Genomic DNA, 18936 nt, shown 5'->3' on the forward strand with positions numbered 1-18936 from the left:
AATTTGGTTCCATACAAAAGGGAATCGATAGTCTTTCTTCCTGAGTATCAATTGCGAATTGAAATGTAAGGAGGGAGGGAGGGTGGTATTAGTGCGATACGTGCCCTCCGCCACACGCCGGAAAGTGGCCTGGAGAGTGCACGTGTGGGACAGACACCTGACCCATGTAATGGAAGAAAACAGGGAAAGCAAAAAAATACAAAAAAACAATACACGGAGACATAGCAATAAGAATTACATTTGTTGTACATGCCCCATCATACGATGCATTATTTTTCTACACTCTTTCAAAACAAGTATCATTGAGCTTATCGAATATTTACGAGTATTAAGCTTTGTTTGTGACAACCATCTGGTAACGATGTTTCTTACCGCATCATGAAATCGCAAGTGTCGTCATCGTGCTACATCTGTTCTCTTCAATTGCAGCAGTAATTCAGTTTACGAAGTTACTCATTTGCTTCCTTATTAGTCGCTTCTCTCACCACCTCACTCATCTCATGTCTTGGACATTCGAACACGTCTTAGAACCGCTGATTCACACAATAACTTGCCCGAGTGATCTTCACAGGTCTGAGATGTATGTATTCTGCTGTATGTTGCGCTTGCGAGAAAACCACCCACCGCGCAGTTGTTGTATGCGGAAGTCGTTTTGATTCTGTTGACCTCAACAAACATGTATCAGTCCTTGGAAATAAGTCACAGATTAACGAAGATTATGGTTTTTCTCAACCTCAACAAAAATGGTCGTATAGTGCTGGCGTAAAATGGGAAATCCACGTGCGTATTCATCATGAAACTTTCTTGTACGACAGTGGCGACGCATGTCGTGTTGACATTATACCTGTACGTTGCTTACTTCACTCGCATAACACATGACTGACCAACATTTTAACAGACAGGACAAAAATAACGATACCATGTTCCCTCTTCGTAAGATGCTACGCAAATATTTGTGATTTAATCCAGAACGCCGATGCAGGCAACATTCTTGCGATCGTAAGTCTTCCTCCCAACCGCATTGTTTATCGTCGTGGATAACGTCTTTGACGACAGTAAAGTCCAAGTGAGTCTATTGCAAAAGTCAAGAGACTGTTCAGAAGTAACAGGTTCGCGCTTCATATGTACTTTTCATATCCTACACACTGAGCTTCTTTTCCTGGTGTTCATTTTTACGTCTTTATACACTCATGTTCAGAAAAAGACGAACACCTTTAACGACTACGGATAGGACGTTCGTACTCACAGGGCATGTACATTATTATGGTCCGCAGAAATGAATAGCATTTGAACCATGTCGGTCCGCCGGTTCAAGAGCAATATCAATATTATGGCGTGACACAACTTAGGGGACCGGCCGGAGTGGCCATGCGGTTCTAGGCGCTACAGTCTGGAACCGCGCGACCGCTACGGTCGCAGGTTCGAATCCTGCCTCAGGCATGAATGTGTGTGATGTCCTTAGGTTAGTTAGGTTTAAGTAGTTCTAAGTTCTAGGGGACTGATGACCACAGCAGTTAAGTCCCATAGTGCTCAGAGCCATTTGAACCAACTTAGGGGTAAAATGTGACTGCGGCTCTCGTTGTCGCTATAAACCGAAGGTAAGCGATCGATGTGACTCGAGGAGACACGCAGGATGCCTCGCAGACATATGCGCGAACCGTACCGTCAAATCAGTGAGTTTGAAAGAGGGCGCATTGTTAGCATGACACCATGTCATGCATCCAGCCGGGAAATTGCTACTCGTGTGGGACGAAGTGTTTCGGCAGTGCAGCCGGGTGTGTGCAGAATGGTTAGCGGAGGGTCGTAGAACATGTGCGAGACGGGTCAGGTCGCACCACCCCACGAGAAGATCGACACGTCATCCGAATGGCACTGCAGGACAGATCTGCGTGCTCCTTGGCTCTGGTGCAACAGTGGAACAGTGTAAGACATCGTACACTATTAGACGTGACAGTCCGTCGCCGTTTATTGCGGCATAGGTTAGGTGCGAGTCAGTCACTTCTCCGCCTACCTTATATTATGTTACGTTATGTTAACCGGGGACCTAGAAAAGACGGAGAGGCTCCGTCCCCGCCGCAGCCGCAGTGGTCCACAACCCCACGACGACTACCGCAGTCCACTTCACCCCTCCGCCGCCCCACACCGAACCCAGGGTTATTGTGCGGTTCAGCCCCCGGTGGATCCCCCAGGGAACGTCTCACACCAGACGAGTGTAACCACTATGTTTGTGTGGTAGAGTAATGGTGGTGAACGCGTACGTGGAGAACTTGTTTGCACAGCAATCGCCGATAGTGTAGCTGAGGCGGAATAAAGGGAACAGCCCGCATTTGACGAGGCAGATGGAAAACCGCCAAAAAACCATCCACAGACTGGCCGGCTCACCGGACCTCGACGCAAATCCGCCGGGCGAATTCGTGCCGCGGACCAGGTGCTCCTTCACGCCCGGAAAACCGTGCGTTAGACCGCACAGCCAACCGGGCGGGCCCGCCTACCTTTGACGAACGTATAGAAACATGCTAGACGGCAATGCTGTATGGAATGACGTCACTGCGGACAGAATGGCATCAGATACTGTGTTCGGACGAATCCATGTTCTGTTTGTCTGAAAATAATGGACGCATTTTGGTTCGACGCCGACAGGGGGAGTGGCACCACAGTGACTCACACAGTGTCAACTCGAGGCCTTATGGTGCGCGGTGCTATTGGGTACAACCACAAATCACAGCTGGTGCGAGACCAGGGCACTGTGACCAGTATGACCTACGCGAATGACATCCTGCGACCCATAGCCATATCCTTTTTGCACAAAACCCCAGACGCCATTTTTCAGCAAGACAATGCACGACCACATGTTGCTGTACGAACACGCCAGATCACTACGCATGTCGCCGATCGATAATGTGTGGGATATGGTGAAATGACAGGTGCGACGCTGTGACCCAGTGCCAACCACCACAGATAAAGTTTGGAACCAGGTAAATGCGGCAAGGATGGCTATACGACAGGGAGCTATTCGAACCTTATACGCGTCGTCGCCATCACGCGTGGAACAAGTTGTCAGGACCCATGGCGGACCCTGTGCTTACTAGGTAACAGGACACATGCTGAAGCGCGGTGACTGAAGTGCTAATCATTTCTGCACAACATGCTAATGTACATTCCTGTAAATGTGAACGCCCTATCTCCAGTCGTTCAAGGTGTTCTGTTTTTTTTCTGAACATGAGTGTATAACTATTGACACAGTCCGCTCATAATAGTTTAGAAAGTTTGTCGCTGCAGTGTCGGAAGCAACGAGTGCACGAATTTCGCATCTGTTGATAAATGCGAGCAGGAAGAAGGCTTTCCACAGTTGGAATTACATCCAGTTATTACCGAAAGGCTCTTGTAATGGTGACAGTACCTTCGTTTCCAACACCAGTAACTCTATGCTGCTTGACAAGATGAACCTACAGAGTTCGTTTCGTCTTGTTTCTCCCGAAAGTAAGAATGGGTTATACTAATGTTTCCCTGTAGCTAAACGGCCTGATTGGCCCTTAGAGTGCAATGATAAGTTATCATAGCGTCATGAAACGCATTATGACCTTTCCGATTAAAAACGTAATGAGTGCAGCTCCGTACAAACGAGGACACACTCGCAGGTGTAGTAAACTGGATGATTCGGAAGTCGTTGTGTAACGAAATTTGAAGAGAATATGAATTTGAACAAGTTGGGAAACGAATACAAAAATAAGGCTAAATCCGTGATAAAATCCGAATGTTGCAGCATTAGGCGACTGAAGCAAGAAAAGAAGAATTAATTTCAACTTGCAAAGGTATTTGACGACTAATGTAAACGGCTTTATCATTGCTAGTCAGAAGCAAACGAATTAATGTCGTTATCTCACTGAAGTCGTAATCATCGTTGTGTTAATACTGCAAGGCACCAGCAAGGTCACAAGAACATCTGCGTGGATGCAGTATGCGCAGCGATATCACCGGCCTTGGGGGTCAGTTGAATTCGCGATGCGATCAGTTAGAAAAGAATAGGAGTTTTAGTTGACCTGGAGGCTAACGAAAGCCTCACACTAGTCAAGCCAGCAGGAGGTGCTAACGCTGGTGCCCAAAAACTATCATTTGAATAGTCGTCGTGAACGTGTGTGATCACATCACAAATAGTTATCACGTACGAAAATTTTAAGAAAGAAAAATAGAAAGTAGTTGGCGTTATATTAATTGCGGGGCTTTTTAACTCACCTTTTACCGTCGAACTGCTAAGCATTATTCGCCTAAGTTAGATAAACAAAGCACTGCAGTGGAGTATCATTGATCTGGAGGTAGCGACGCCACGACGACATTAACAACACTGGTATTTGGCCGGCAAGTGCACGAGATATGGCGAAGTAGATTTCTCGACAATCCGATCGTACGTCAGTGTCCAAGTTCACCCAAAACTCTCATTGTTGAAAGTGATCCGTCGCAGGACGTGGATACCGGACGTGGTTGGCCCGCTGGTGTTAGGTGATAGAAATGGATTTAGCCTACACTCTCTCTTTTCGCCTTCAACGCGGTGAGAAGGAATAGAGCCACTGCGTCCGAAGGAAGAGATTCTTCACGATTAAGCGGCTGAACAACTGTCCACACTCTTCCAGCCAACATGCTGTACGACTCTTCCTTTTCACCCGAGCACTCGGAGAAGTACGACACTGTCAGTACTTACAGTTTACAATACAGTGTGCCAACTGAGTAAGTGTCGGCCGGTTTCAGGACAGCTCCTGCTGGATTTAGAAAATAAAAGAAATTGACACAGCGCGGTTGTTCACTTGTAATCTGCAGGTGATAGACTTCCGATATTTCAACAATTATATATGTTCACTTAAATAATCAGTAAATGAAGTAAAAGCGTGTCGGCAAGTTCCAGTAAAATGTGCACTACAAATGGAAAAAGATGGTTTATTTTCATGAAACTTTGCTAGACTAAACTTAGGGTGTCCCACGAGCAATGGTCAACATTCAGGGATATGGCAGGAACGATCATTCGAAGTACAAAATTCTAGTAAACATGAGCTCTGATATGCATACATTAAGAGATATGAGCAGTTGTTCGTCTTTCCTACTGCGAAACACGTTTCCTCTAGTGAAGAAGTGGCCGTAGCTCTTAAAATATGGGCTATACAGCCCATGTTTATTGGACATTTTTTCCTTGTTTTTGTCCGTACTCCCTTCTCCCAAAATATTGAAAGCAAAGAGATTACAGTTGAAGAGATTTGTTTCACAGTATCGAAGATACTGTAGCGTTTAAGGTATGTATTTTAGAAGCCATATTTACTAGACTGTTTTGCTTCGAATGATCGGTCCTGTCATATCCCTGAGTATCGACTATCCTCCTAGAACAGCCCGTATATTATTTAAAAAAAGTAGCCCTGTCAGCGACATTTAGGAGATGACGGCCAACGGCTTTCGCAGGGCAGACAGCTGGAAGTCAACAGAGAGCGAAAGAACTGACCAGTGAGGGGCAGAGTGTCGGCGCCTCTGAGATGTGGCGGTAAACTGCACAGCCGCCAGCCGCCACTGCCCGCCCTGGGGGACTGGCCGGCCAGCGCCGGGGCCACGCGGGCTATCTGCTGCTGTTACCATGGAAACCATATCTGCAGCCTGCCCTATCTGGCGATACCCTTTGACGGGCAAGACGTTGGTCGTTTACATTAAAAACGTCGTATTACGCAATCTGATGGACCCATCGATCCGTGAGGAGTACCGACCTACGTAACTGCGCACACTGACGCACGTTTCAGCACTGCTGGTCGACTTGGAGGTAGCCGTTTCGAATCTCAGCGGTAGAAGAAAGTTTTACTGGTAATATTTACTCGATCAGAGTATGGTAGGTGGGACGTAAACTTATCGAATCTAGACTGTGCGCCAGTTTCTCCGCAATGTTGATGGAATGTAACAATCATATGAGGGGCACTCATTAAGTTTCAATTTTAACCTCGAAAAAACTCAATCTGCGAGTACGATATTGGTGATAATGATAATCCTTCTCTACATATTCACTCGTCGTTGCGACATATTTTTTTCCCAAACGATTAAAGACGTGACCCCGGCCTTGGTTGTAGCAGTCTGCAATGTGGCTATTGAGGACACGTTCCACCTCGAAAATCACGTCGTCGCCTTTGTGAGAATGTCTGCCACGCAGTGTTTTATTCTTCCGAGGAAAGAGAAGGAAGCCACTGGATGCCATGGCAGGATCACAAGGGAGGTGAGGCAATCGATGGCCCAAACATGCAGCACGTGTGGCCGTGTCCTGTGGGGAATAGAGCTAGAGCGTTCTGGAGCAACAGTACCATCTCTGGCAACTTTCTACGACGCTTCCCATTTACATCCTCCCGTAACCTCGTCAGGTGGTATTCGCCAGGGACGGTTTATCCCTTACGTGCATAGCCGTGGCAGTCCCAAAAAAAGCTAAGCATCACCTTGTCCGATGTTGGGACTTCGTCTTTTTCGGCGGTGATGAATCAACATGTTTCCAGTGCTCGCTTTACTCCTTTGTCTTAGACGGATAGAGAAGCCATCTGGATTTCCCTAATGCAGCTGCGAATTGCGACATTTCCTCCACTGCAGTCTCCATCCAGAGGGCTGTTTCAGTGGGTTATGAACAGTTGAACCCAGCGGGCGGAGGGGTTTGTTATGTTCATAATGTCGTGTAACATGTTGAAAACTGATCCGTGAAGGATTTCCACCTCTTCTGCTACGTGATACGTCGGTCTTCTGACACCAGGGCCTCCACTTCTCTTGAGATTTGCGGTTCCTCATAGAGAGGTGGTCTGCCGTTTCGTTATTCGTCATTCAGACTTGCTTGACGGCACTGGAAGCGCTAACGCCACCAAACCAGTATACCATATGATTGATGATATTGCCGTTCACCTCCACAAAACACCATGTGATTACCGTCACCGACTTCTATATTAAACGAGGGCCATTCCAAAACTTCTGCATACTGTAAGGTAGAATTAAAGAAAATAATTATTTTACTGAATACATTTCCATGGCTTCAATATAATCTTCATTCTTGTTTATTACAGCTTCCCAATGTTTTGGAATCTTCTGTGTTCCGGATAGGGCACCCTCACTGTTGAGCTGTCTGTTTACTCGCATCAGGCCTTCTTTGCTAATTTTCTGTCTCAAAACATTTTGCAGAAGCTGCTTCTGGCCTCCTATGCAATTTTCTCACATGATTGTCGTTGATCCTCTCTCAGAATGCCATTAACAATAATATAATAGATGTCGTCTGTTGAAGTTGACGGTCTTTCACTTCTTGGATTGTGCTCTGTGCTTACCCTACCTTCACGGAAACGAGAAGATCACCGTGATATTGTGCTACGACCCACTACACTATTCCCACACACCTCCCTCAAAGCGTTGAAAATTTCCGTAGGTTTCTTTCCACATTAGGATTCGATTTTAATGTAGGAACGCTGGTCGCTACATGTAATCCGACCTCATCTACATCTACATGGATACTCTGCAAATCGCATTTAAGTACCTGGCAGAATGTTCATCCAACCACCTTCACAATTCTCTATTATTCCAATCTCGTATAGCGCGCGGAAAGAACGAGCTCTGATTTTCCTTATTGTATCATGGTGATCGTTTCTCCCTATGTAGGTTGGTGTCAACAAAATATTTTCGCCTTCGGAGGAGAAAGCTGGTGATTGGAATTTCGAGAGAAGATTCCGTCGCAATGAAAAACGCCTTTCTTTTAATGATGTCCAGCCCAAATCCTGTATCATTTCAATGACACTCTTTCCCGTATTTCGCTATAAACCTAACTCGGTTTCAGCTTCCATTTTACAACTGAATTACTCACGGCGCAGCCAAGCGAACCAGCAACCACATATGCAACCGTGATACCTAAAATGTTGCTCTAAACTGACATGAATTTCAACTTGAACACGCCACCGTAACGATCAAGCAAGCGCAATGTGCAGGATTTTTCAAATGGCTCTTGTATGCACAAAATTACTGGTGGAAGTGATGAACAGGCAAAACGAAGGGGGGCAGAAGAGAGGAAGGAGTCAATGCGTTGTGATAAATGGTGGACAGATATACTATTTATACTAGGCATGTTTTTTTTATGATGAAGAAAAACGTTTTGTAGATATACTCGTAAAATGGTGGTCTGTGCCAATACTCAGTTGGGTTTTGAGCCTTATATTCCTGTACTTCTAATCTTTGAACGTAATATTACATTTATTTCTCCATAACTTCTTTGTGTCTATTTCGATATGGTTATCAGTAAGTTTTTTTTTTCTTGTGCCTTTGTCCTGCATCGGCGCGGAGTTGGCACGGCTATTAACGGATTTGGCGTGGTTAGTTTAAGGGGTGGCCGGATGCCCTTCCTGTAGCCATCCCGTTACCTCCCTCTTCTCGCCCCTGCCAGGACGGAATAAGAGTAACCCAGCTGTCTCTGTGGGTAGTGTAATTCACAAGAAAGTAAGCGAAAGTTTAGTAAATGTTTGCAACTCGTGTAGTAGTTGACCACAGTATTATTGCACCTGAGTGTGAGGGTGCTTCGGTCGGCTTACCTTGAGTTACGGTGTAATTGGTGTTGATAATATATATACAACATACCTGAAAGCATTGATAGTGGAATGTGTTTTTCTTAGCCGCCACTCTACTTGTTTTCTGTAACGTCACCGCGTGCTTCCGATAACGACCAGGGCAATAATATCGTGGTTGACCGGGACTTTGGTACAAGCTCGGTATTCACCTAGTAGGATGTGGAAAACCGCCTAAAAATCACGTGAAGACTGACCGGCACACCGGCCCTCGATGTTAATCCGCCGGGTGGTTCGATCCGACGCCTGGGTATCTTCCTGTCCCTGAAGTGGTGCTTTAACACGCACAGCTGGTCGGGAGGATCCTTATCAATATGCTCATTGACAGTTTACCAGTTTGTGTATAGCTGAGCGATCTTAACCAATATCTGCACCACCTGTTTCGTACAATACTTTTACGTCAGTCAGTCAGTGGGTTTAGGAATTCATCTTCATATCTTTAGAGTTTAAATCACATAATGCGTTATTACAGAATATTTCTTGTTTTGTACCCACATAAAATGAGGCATCGTAATTTGTGTATATGGGCGTAAAACAGTCACATATCTTTGAAAATGACAATCTATGTACAGTTAGAAGCTGTCTCTGTTGTGTTAACATCTCTTCAGTCGTGGCTAATGCTGGCCTAGAAAGCTAAAAAGCCGTTTCAGAGCGAGGTATAAAGTAAATATTGTGCAACATTAATACTGTGTATTTCAGTTTGTAATGTGTCTATGTTCTTTCTAGTGCCGAAGAAATATTCCATGAATAACACATACCCCGTCAGTCCAAAAACTTTCGAGACGAATTAATAAAAAATAGGGAATCATTGTTGGTGGTTCGGAAACTTGAGACATATTCTCCCCGCACTTCAGTACAATGCATAGAGTATTTATACAATAAAGTGAAATTGTCAGAAAAATTCTTCTTTTGGACGCTGTTCAAGTCGTGCTTCACATTAGCTTGAATGTCGTCAAAGCGTTGGCCCTTCAAGTGAGTTTCTGCACTTCATCGTTTTAAGTTGGATTCATGTCGATAAGTTCAAGTCTCATCAGCCGTGAAGAGTTTTGACAGAAAAGAGCTGTCCGCGTTTTTCATTCCAATCATGTCGGGGCAGGCGTCCAAGCGTCGTTGTTTTTGTTCGGAATTCATGGTGCACAAGCCAAACTTTACACACACTATTCTCTTCTTGAGAACATTCTGGAGAGTGCCTTGAATAGTTAACTTAGAGATGTTGCCCCATTGCGATCTGTGACACAACAAACGTTGACACATCACAGTCGCACTTCTACTACTTAAGACTGGCTGCTCCCAACTGACTTTGCTTATACGCTACAAATAAAATCATCAGTCTCGGAATTTTTTGGACAGACAATGTTTATTAAATTCGCATCATTGAGCAAGTCGTTCACCACAACTGATGAAGCCCTTTTAACTTTCAGTTGTTTTGCCAATGTCTCTTCTGTTTTTATGTAATAATGTCATGTAGTTTGAGACAAATATGAACGCGTATTATGAATTACAAACAATGTAGTGTCGAAAGCTTATCATTATTCAAAATGGCTCTAAGCACTATGGGACTTAACATCTGAGGTCATCAGTCCCCTAGAATTAGAACTACTTAAACCTAACTAACCTAAGGACATCACACACATCCATGCCCGAGGCACGATTCGAACCTGCGACTCTAGCGGCAGTGCGGTTCCAGACTGAAGCGCCTAGAACCGCTCGGCCACAAAACGGCCGGCCCTATCATTATGTTAGCAAAAAACAGATACTAGTAGAAGGGAGTTACGGCTTGCTCTCACTCAGACTCTAATATAAAGTCATTGGTCCGGATTTATATTAACTTTCTGTAGTGCTCTCCGCGTTCCAGACACCAGGGCTACAATCATGTTTGCTCGAGGGCTGCTGTTGATAAATCTTTATAGTTATAGAAGTTTTTTTGTTATGAAAAGCGTATATGAAAAAGACTGCTTCACTTAAAATGGAGGGAATTAAATGTGTTGAAATGGAATGAATGGATGAATGGCTATAAATCACTTAGGTGCAATGATACGAAATGGTGTCAGTGTAAAGTGTCTGGTGATAACGAAAATTTGTGTCAAGCCTAGAGGTGTGACAAGGGCGCCAAACGGTTAAAGCGAATGCTCGCTATAAACAGGGAATCGGGGTGCAAAATTTCAGTAATCACTACAACTGCGTCACCTACGTCCTCAAATTCATAGACTCTGCGACGTCGGCGGATCGCTGACGACACTGTTCTCTGAAATAGCATCAGACTCTGGACGTAGTTAGAGGACGCTTGGACTGGGGTGAAGACAGCTGCCGAATATAATGTTAAATGTCAGATTTTGAAGTTAGTTTTCTACGTTTACATAAATACTCCGTAAGCCATTGTAGAGGGTATGGCGGAGGGTGCGTCGATCCAGTATCTTCAATGTTCTTCCCTATTCCGTCCGAGGATTGAGCGAAAAAACGACTGTCTGTATGCCTCTGCAGACGCCCTACTGTCTCTGACCTTTCTCAAGGTCCCTACGCGAGATACACGGTGATTGTAGCATAATCACCGCACAGCCATCTTCAAATGGAGGCTAAATTTACCCAAGAGCTTTTCGAGAGAACTACGTCGTATTTCTTCCACAGATTCCCCTTGTGTTCACCGAGCATTACTGCCACATTTTCGTATTGTCACCGACTTATTACGATCACAGCATTGGGTCTCAGAATTCGGGCGATATCCGTCGTTATACGTTCACTACCGCAAGTAGTCATTTTGTCCAAATCTCTAACAATTCCTTTTGCATTCAATTATGTTTCGAAGCAAGCCAAGGAAAGTGCTATGACAGAGGCAAAAAGATTAATTGCTTCTAACAGGTACTGTCGAAGAAAAGCGGGGAGTATTCCTTACCTCAATGAACGGCAGCGAAAAAATGAGTCTTAACGAACACCTGGCTACTCCGTGCGCGAATTCCGTCAGAAATTACGGCCGAATGACCATAATACCGTCTGTGGCTGAAGTGTTATTTAACGTTCGTGTTCCCAGCGACTGCTGGAACCAAACTGCCTCAGAGGAGGCGCGACTAACGAGGAAAACGGCTCGGAGGAGGCAGATAACAAACAATATGAGTATGTCAACTGACGGAGCAATAAATATGCAGCGAGAGAAACAGGGTCGACAGCAAACTGCGACCGCAGACAGGTGGCGCAGCACGGAATGTCACCTCACGGGCGTACCTCACCCCACCCCACCTAACCTCACACAGCCAAACGCACGTAACTATTTACACTGCCTTATCAGTAGGACCGCAACAGCAGCGAAAACGAGGAATGTGGTCTAGTCTAATGTAAGACTGCAACTCTGCTTTCATGTACATGTCGGCATTCCATCTTTCCCACAAAATGAAAACGGATTCTGTTGCTTCATATTATCATCTTCATAATCCACCCCCTAGACGAGGTCGCTAATCCACGGCTTTAAGGTGGCGCTCGACTGTGATTCGCCTGTTCAAATGGTAAATCCGACAAGGGGGAAAGGGTTGCGACGTACTGTTACCGATCACCATGCCTTGGCAGCCAGCCGGAGTGGCCGAGCGGTTCTAGGCGCTACCGTCTGGAACGGAGCGACCGCTACGGTCGCAGGTACGAATCCTGCCTCGGGCATGGATGTGTGCGATGTCCTTACGTTAGTTAGGTTAAAGTAGTTCTAAGTCCTAGGGGACTGATGACCTCATAAGTTAACTCTCATAGTGCTCAGAGCCATTTGAACCATGCCTTGGCACCTATGTCCGGAGCAGGGTCAGATGCAATGAGTGCATGAGCTAGTGTCGATGGGTACTTGTGCTCGGCGCGCCACATGGTGCTATTCTAAAGGAACAGCCTATGTGGCGGTACCGACTTTCACTCTCACCCTTTCTCTCGTTGTCATCAACAACACAAACATGAAAAAAAAAAAATGGTTCAAATGGCTTTGAGCACTATGGGACTTAACATCTGAGGTCATCAGTCCCCTAGAACTTAGAACTACTTCAAACTAACTAACCTAAGGACATGACACACATCCATGCCCGGGGCAGGATTCGAACCTGCGACCGTAGCGGTCGCGCGGTTCCAGACTGAAGCGCCTAGAACCGCTGGGGCCACTCCGGCCGGCTCACAAACATGACTCTAAACTCTTACACCACACACACACACACACACACACACACACACACACACACACAAACACACACACACACACACACACACACACACACAAACACACACACACACACGCGCGCGCACGCACACGCACGCACACTCGCTGCCATCACTTGCACTTCAGACGGATGACACTTACTTAGGTTATTTTATTTTATGATCTCTGTATTACAATAATTCTTTTTAATCTAAAGTCATTTTATTATATTGTATTTAAGCAAAATGTCGAAAGTTTCATCCATTAAGTGATCTACATCTCAGAATGTGTGCAGTCACAAATCCTGAATACTTCTATCGAAGCAGACATCAAATAAAGTAAGTCCGAAACACTATACACTTCGCTAAGTGTTCAAACACTGTTCGAGCAGCTCCTAAACAGTTGACCAAGTCATGAAAGGGGTTAACACCGGAATCTAACGTCGAAATAGGGAACCTGTTGACTACTCAAAGTCTTACTGGATGGGCGTAATACGCTGACGAAAGTAGAAAGTGTTGCACCATCAAGCACCACTGCGATATTTATCAAGAGTTTTGAAGATGTTATTCACATAACGAGTATTAATCTTTCGTTCTAAACGGAACTAACAGAAGTGGTTCAAATGGCTCTGAGCACTATGCGACTTAACTTCTGAGATCATCAGTCGCCTATAACTTACAACTAATTAAACCTAACTAACCTAAGGACATCACACACATTCATGCCCGAGGCAGGATTCGAACCTGCGACCGTAGCGGTCGCTCCGTTCCAGACAGTTGCGCCTAGAACCGCACGGTCGCACCGGCCGGCACGGAACTAACGTCCATCATCAACACCACTATGAGTTGTGACCCCGAGGGCACAAAAACACTTTTTTTTCGTAATGGAATGGAAGCAAGCAGCCTCCGAATTCATCTAGAGGAATTTCTTAGCATGCGAGAAAGGCATGCTATGTCACTTCATGAATCTTGATGGCTGTGGGCTGGTATGCAAGTATATATCTTCCCACAGCCCCGCAGGTATGTTCTACGAGTGACATCAGGAACCAGCCACGTCTGTTAGTGATCCGTACACTCTTCACGGAGTTCGTGATGTGAACAGTGTTGTGAGATCTTGCGTTATCTTGCTAGAATATACCGTTTCGTGCTCTGCTCGTGAAGGCAACGACAACAGTGTTCACTATTCTTTCTACATTCTGTCGAGCATCCAACCTTCCTGCAACTGCTACCAAGTCGGTCCTGTTGTATCGAGTAGCGCCGCACACCACGATTCCCAGAGTCGGACACATGAGAGTCTCGAGAATCACTGATTTCTGTGACCTTTCACAAGGTCGTCTACGAACACGTTGTCGTAGAACGGACGCCAGAAACACAAGCGAACTCATCGCCGAACACCACAGACGGCCACTCAGTGTTCCAGTTGACTCTGGCTGTACACCATGCAAGTTATGTGTTACCTGTGGCATGGTAAACGACGCACAGCAACTAAAGATCTGAACTCAGCTTCGTTTCCAATGGTTCGTTGTGACATTCTGCCTGTGTAAGCTTTACCCAGATGTCATCTGTTGTCATCCGTCTATTTGTCAGAACCAATTGGACAATTCTACGACCTACTTGTGGTGTAGACCTTCTGGAAAGTTCAATCCTACTGCACTTGCCACATTGTAGTTCTGACTCCATCCCACCAGCACTCGCTCTCCAGTCTTCGTAGTACAGCCAACTGTGCGATATGTCGGTGTGATGCTCTCATGACCCTCATGCCAAAGATTCGACTTTTCTAAGAAAGTTCGTAAATGGTGGGAAACTGCACGGGCGCATCTGTGCACGCTGTGTTGCGATCTCTGTCTGTTCAAAATGTTCAAATGTGTGTGAAATCTTATGGGACTCAACTGCTAATGTCATCAGTCCCTAAGCTTATACACTACTTAACCCAAATTATCCTAAGGACAAACACGCACACCCATGCCCTAGGGACGACTCGAACCTCCGCCGGGACCAGCCCCACAGTCCATGACTGCAGCGCGTTAGACCGCTCGGCTAATCCCGCGCGGCGATCGCTGTCTGAAAAGAGTCAGAAACGGTGGACACACTGAGCAGCCATAATGCACTCGCACCATTCTGTATGTGTAGGAATGGCTTTTTCCTGTACTGAAAATACTGAAGTCAGTCTCGTGTTTTGACTAAATTTTAACTAACCTGTTTTACTGGCACGGAAATACTGGAGCATATTTCGTAGCTTTCGGAGTCAAAGCGCTCAAGATGCAAAAATTTTCATTTTCGTAAAATAAAGAATAACTACCTTCAGTCGAGCACTAGGGCTCATCTTCAGGTGCTTTGACAGTCTACATTGATTTTTTTCAGATTTAGGTTAGTTGTAATCTTACCAGGACCAGACTGAACGTTTATTGAAATACAGTGACTATTGTGACTGAAGGCGGTTCGTCTTTATTTTACGAAAGTAATACAGTCACGGAAGAAACACTAACAGCAGTGGTTATAAATTAATTCCCATTTTCGACAGTGTGTACACAATATGACACTTGATTTCGAGTATGTATGACTACCGTAACGATTCATGGATGACCATGCGCTCGGGGTGCTGATAATGATGAGACAGAAGAGCGGGGTTGCGGGAAGCGGTGAAACTTGCGAGACTGCATACGCAGAGTCCCTGAGTCAGCCGGTCTCCGCTTGCGGGCCGCCGTGGCACGCGAACTGTTATCACGGCTGCGGCGGGCGCCTTCTGGGAAACTTCAGCTGTTGCGGTGACACAGATTTCGTAGCAGTTTTCTGGTATTTTCAGAACCTTCCTCTCGTATATACAATTTGTAGTTTGCCTCATAATGCGAATATTGTTGACAGCAGTATGGTTCAAATGGCTCTGAGCACTATGGGACTTAACATCTATGGTCATCAGTCCCCTAGAACTTAGAACTACTTAAACCTAACTAACCTAATGACATCACACAACACCCAGCCATCACGAGGCAGAGAAAATCCCTGACCCCGCCGGGAATCGAACCCGGGAACCCGGGTGTGGGAAGCGAGAACGCTAGACAGCAGTATGTTTTGCCACAATAGCAATCAGTACTTCACGGCACGTAGCTATAACCATCCGCTTATTAATGTCATTTTTTGTCTAGCCACTTCTGACCTCTTTCAGCATTTCTTTTGTATGATCAGAAGAGTGTTGGGATGTCTACGTTTCTTTGGTACGTACTGTTCAGGCGATCATTTCCTTTTGATGCGTTGAAATCCGACTGTTATTGTAAGAGACAAATTTTCATTTATACCTCCACCATGTACACTACTGTTCTAAAGTATTGCACATGCGTACAGAATTTTAGTGCAGAACCTCTAAAAATCCATTTGTCTCTCAAATTTCAAATAATTATGAAAGCTGGATCGCCTACAAGTGAGAATGAATACTGTATCTGTCCAATGACGTGCCATGTCATTGATGATATCGAAATTAAATATCAAATATTTTGATGAAATTTCCATTTAATTTGGCCGTAGTGTAAAATATTGTGTATCACAAGTACATTACTCAGTAGTCACACTTTAAATGAACTTAGTGTTTTGTTGGACCTTCCTTGGTCCTTACAACAGCCTTCACCCTGTTGGGCACGGAGTCGATCAATGGAAATGAGCTTACGGCGTCAGTGGCCGGGAGTTCCCAGTCGGGAAGTTCGGCCGCCAAGCGCAGGTCTTATTGAGTGCGACGCCACATTGGGCGACCTGCGCGTCGACAGTGGGGGTGAAATGACGATGAGGACAGCACAACACCCAGTCCTGAGGGGAGAAAATCTCCTTCCCCAGCCGGGAATCGAACCCGGGCCCCCGTGCATGGCAATCCAACGCGCTGACCATTCAGCTAATGGGGCGGGGAGTCGATCAATTTTCTAATGGTACTAATGTTAGCTTCATGGTGCCATACTTTCACAGGCCCCTTCAGCAGCTCCTGTTTTATCGCAGGCTTCAAAATGATTCAAATGGCTCTGAGCACTATGGGACTTAACATCTGTGGTCATCAGTGCCCTAGAACTTAGAACTACTTAAACCTAACTAACCTAAGGACATCACACACATCCATGCCCGAGGCAGGATTCGAACCTGCGACCGCAGCAGTCGCGCGGTTCCGGACTGAGCGCCTAGAACCGCTAGACCACCGCGGCCGGCCGCAGGCTTCTTCTTCTGAACCCATCTCCCAACTAGTCGCCACAAATTCTCAATACCGAATTTTCCGGCCACGGACGTTTTCTGATACCCAGTTCAGTCATGAAGAACGAATCTGAAATGATAGATTTCAAGGATATGTAACTGCAGTAACAATTGAAATTGTATTGCCAAGATAGAATAACCAAAAACTCACTTTTTTTTATGTGGCATGGAGCCAGGTCTTGTAGGAAAATCCACTGCGCATCGCGGAATCACAACTCTTTATTGATCACGGTTATTGTTCCCTGAATAAAGAGTAGTCTCGCGACACCTTGGCATGTTTATCATTACCGATGGAGCACGTTTCATGGTTCGCTACGGCACTCAGGATACAATTTTTCATTGTATTCATACCTGTCGGGCTGTTGTCTGTCACGCACCGTGGAAAATGGGCTCTCACCTGAAAATACTACAATTTTCCAAGGTTCTTTTGTCCAGTTTACGTGCAATCTGTCCTAAGCCAGTCTCCTTTTCCTCTTTGAAGCAATTAAAAACGTCTTCTTCCTGGCGACTCTAGCCAACATTCCCATTGCACAGAATCTTTTCCTAACAACTGATGAGCTGGAATCAACTGCTGTTTTCTCTTATCATTCTTCTGGCAGTTCAACTGACGTAGGACTCCTGTTTTTCCGGCATTGTCGACAATGTATTGTGTCCTCCCAGGACGAAGAATTGCGTGGACGTCCGCTTCGTCGTAAATTTTCAAAAATGTTGAAATGTGTGTGAAATCTTATGAGACTTAACTGCTAAGGTCATCAGTCGCTAAGCTTACACACTACTTAACCTAAATTATCGTAAGGACAAACACACACACCCATGCCCGAGGGAGGACTCGAACCTCCTCCGGGACCAGCCGCACGGTCCATGACTGCAGTGCCTAAGACCGCTCGGCTAATCCCGCGCGGCCGTAAATTTTCCATTTTCAGCTTCTGCAGATTTCGACTCACAGCTGACCTCGGACAGTTTACTCTCTTCGCAACTTCAGTGTTGTTTAGGCCTTCGTTGTGTAGGACTCGATGCACTTTTTCTCCTTCACAAGCTTTCACCATGATGGAAAGTGCACACGCGCTGAGGACGAAAATTTTTAAAAAATACAGCACTACTTCCATATCATAGCTAGCGAAAGCCAAACCTCATTTAACACGGAGCACTTTTGAGGCAATAATCGATCACATTGTTGCTAGGCATTGTCGCGAGGCCTTCCCCCCCCCCCCCCCCCCCCCCCGCCAAAAACAGACACATACACATTTCTACGTAAATGTGTGACTGACAAAAGAACATCATTGCAATCAAGGGCGTGCAGTACTTTAGAATAGTAGTGCACATTCCGTAGCTCCTGCACCATAATCGATATGTTTTCCCTGCATTTAACCTCCCACAATTTAACCAAAAATTTCAAAAATAAAAGTAACGTTTCCATCTAGACTTACTTCTTTGATATTTCCTTGCATTATTTTCCCCGCCACATTACGACCCTGCATCGAATGGTTTCCGTCCTTGTACAACAATAGGCATCGCGTGATGGTAAATGGAATAAAAACAACGGAAACTGGCTGCTCTAAGTCTCCACCCGACTCTGGCACTGGTCTACCTGTTCCCCTCCTCAGCTGGAGCAACGCCTGTAGGCGACGCCCTTGGCAAACATGTTCAGTCACAGATATGTCTGCGGCACGACATTCATTTGTCACAAGACCCTGGCTTTCTGTGAGAGAGATTGCGAGAAATTATGTTAGCACAGCTCTCCAACATTGTCTTATCTGTGTGTGTGACGAGTGCGTGTGTGTGTGTGTGTGTGTGTGTGTGTGTGTACGCATGGCTGAACTCTGGATCGATATGTGGGTCACCGGAGAAGAAGCACTTCCACTCCATCTAGGCAATTTCCAACAGCGCATGGTCAACTTATCATTGTAGCTGTTTTCCAGGTATCGTGTTCAACCGGCTATTATGTGAAACGGGACCCGCAGGA

General features: G+C 45.6%; 1 protein-coding gene across 4 annotated transcripts in view; it reads right to left on the reverse strand.

Annotated features, from left to right (window-relative positions):
• LOC126481220 (proton-coupled amino acid transporter-like protein pathetic) overlaps positions 1-18936 on the reverse strand; it is a 322252-nt gene that overhangs the window by 188056 nt on the left and 115260 nt on the right. Inside the window, exon 1 of one of the 4 annotated variants that reach the window (XM_050104844.1) lies at positions 11485-11575. The exons of 2 other annotated variants lie outside the window; for them this stretch is intronic. The gene's annotated coding sequence lies outside the window, so the exon portion shown is untranslated. Of the gene's footprint in view, positions 1-5482; positions 5555-11484; positions 11576-18936 lie in introns of those variants that run through there. One more of the 4 variants, XM_050104851.1, reaches the window with a different exon arrangement.

Source organism: Schistocerca serialis, chromosome 1 (assembly GCF_023864345.2).
Source record: "Schistocerca serialis cubense isolate TAMUIC-IGC-003099 chromosome 1, iqSchSeri2.2, whole genome shotgun sequence".
NCBI lineage: Eukaryota > Metazoa > Arthropoda > Insecta > Orthoptera > Acrididae > Schistocerca > Schistocerca serialis.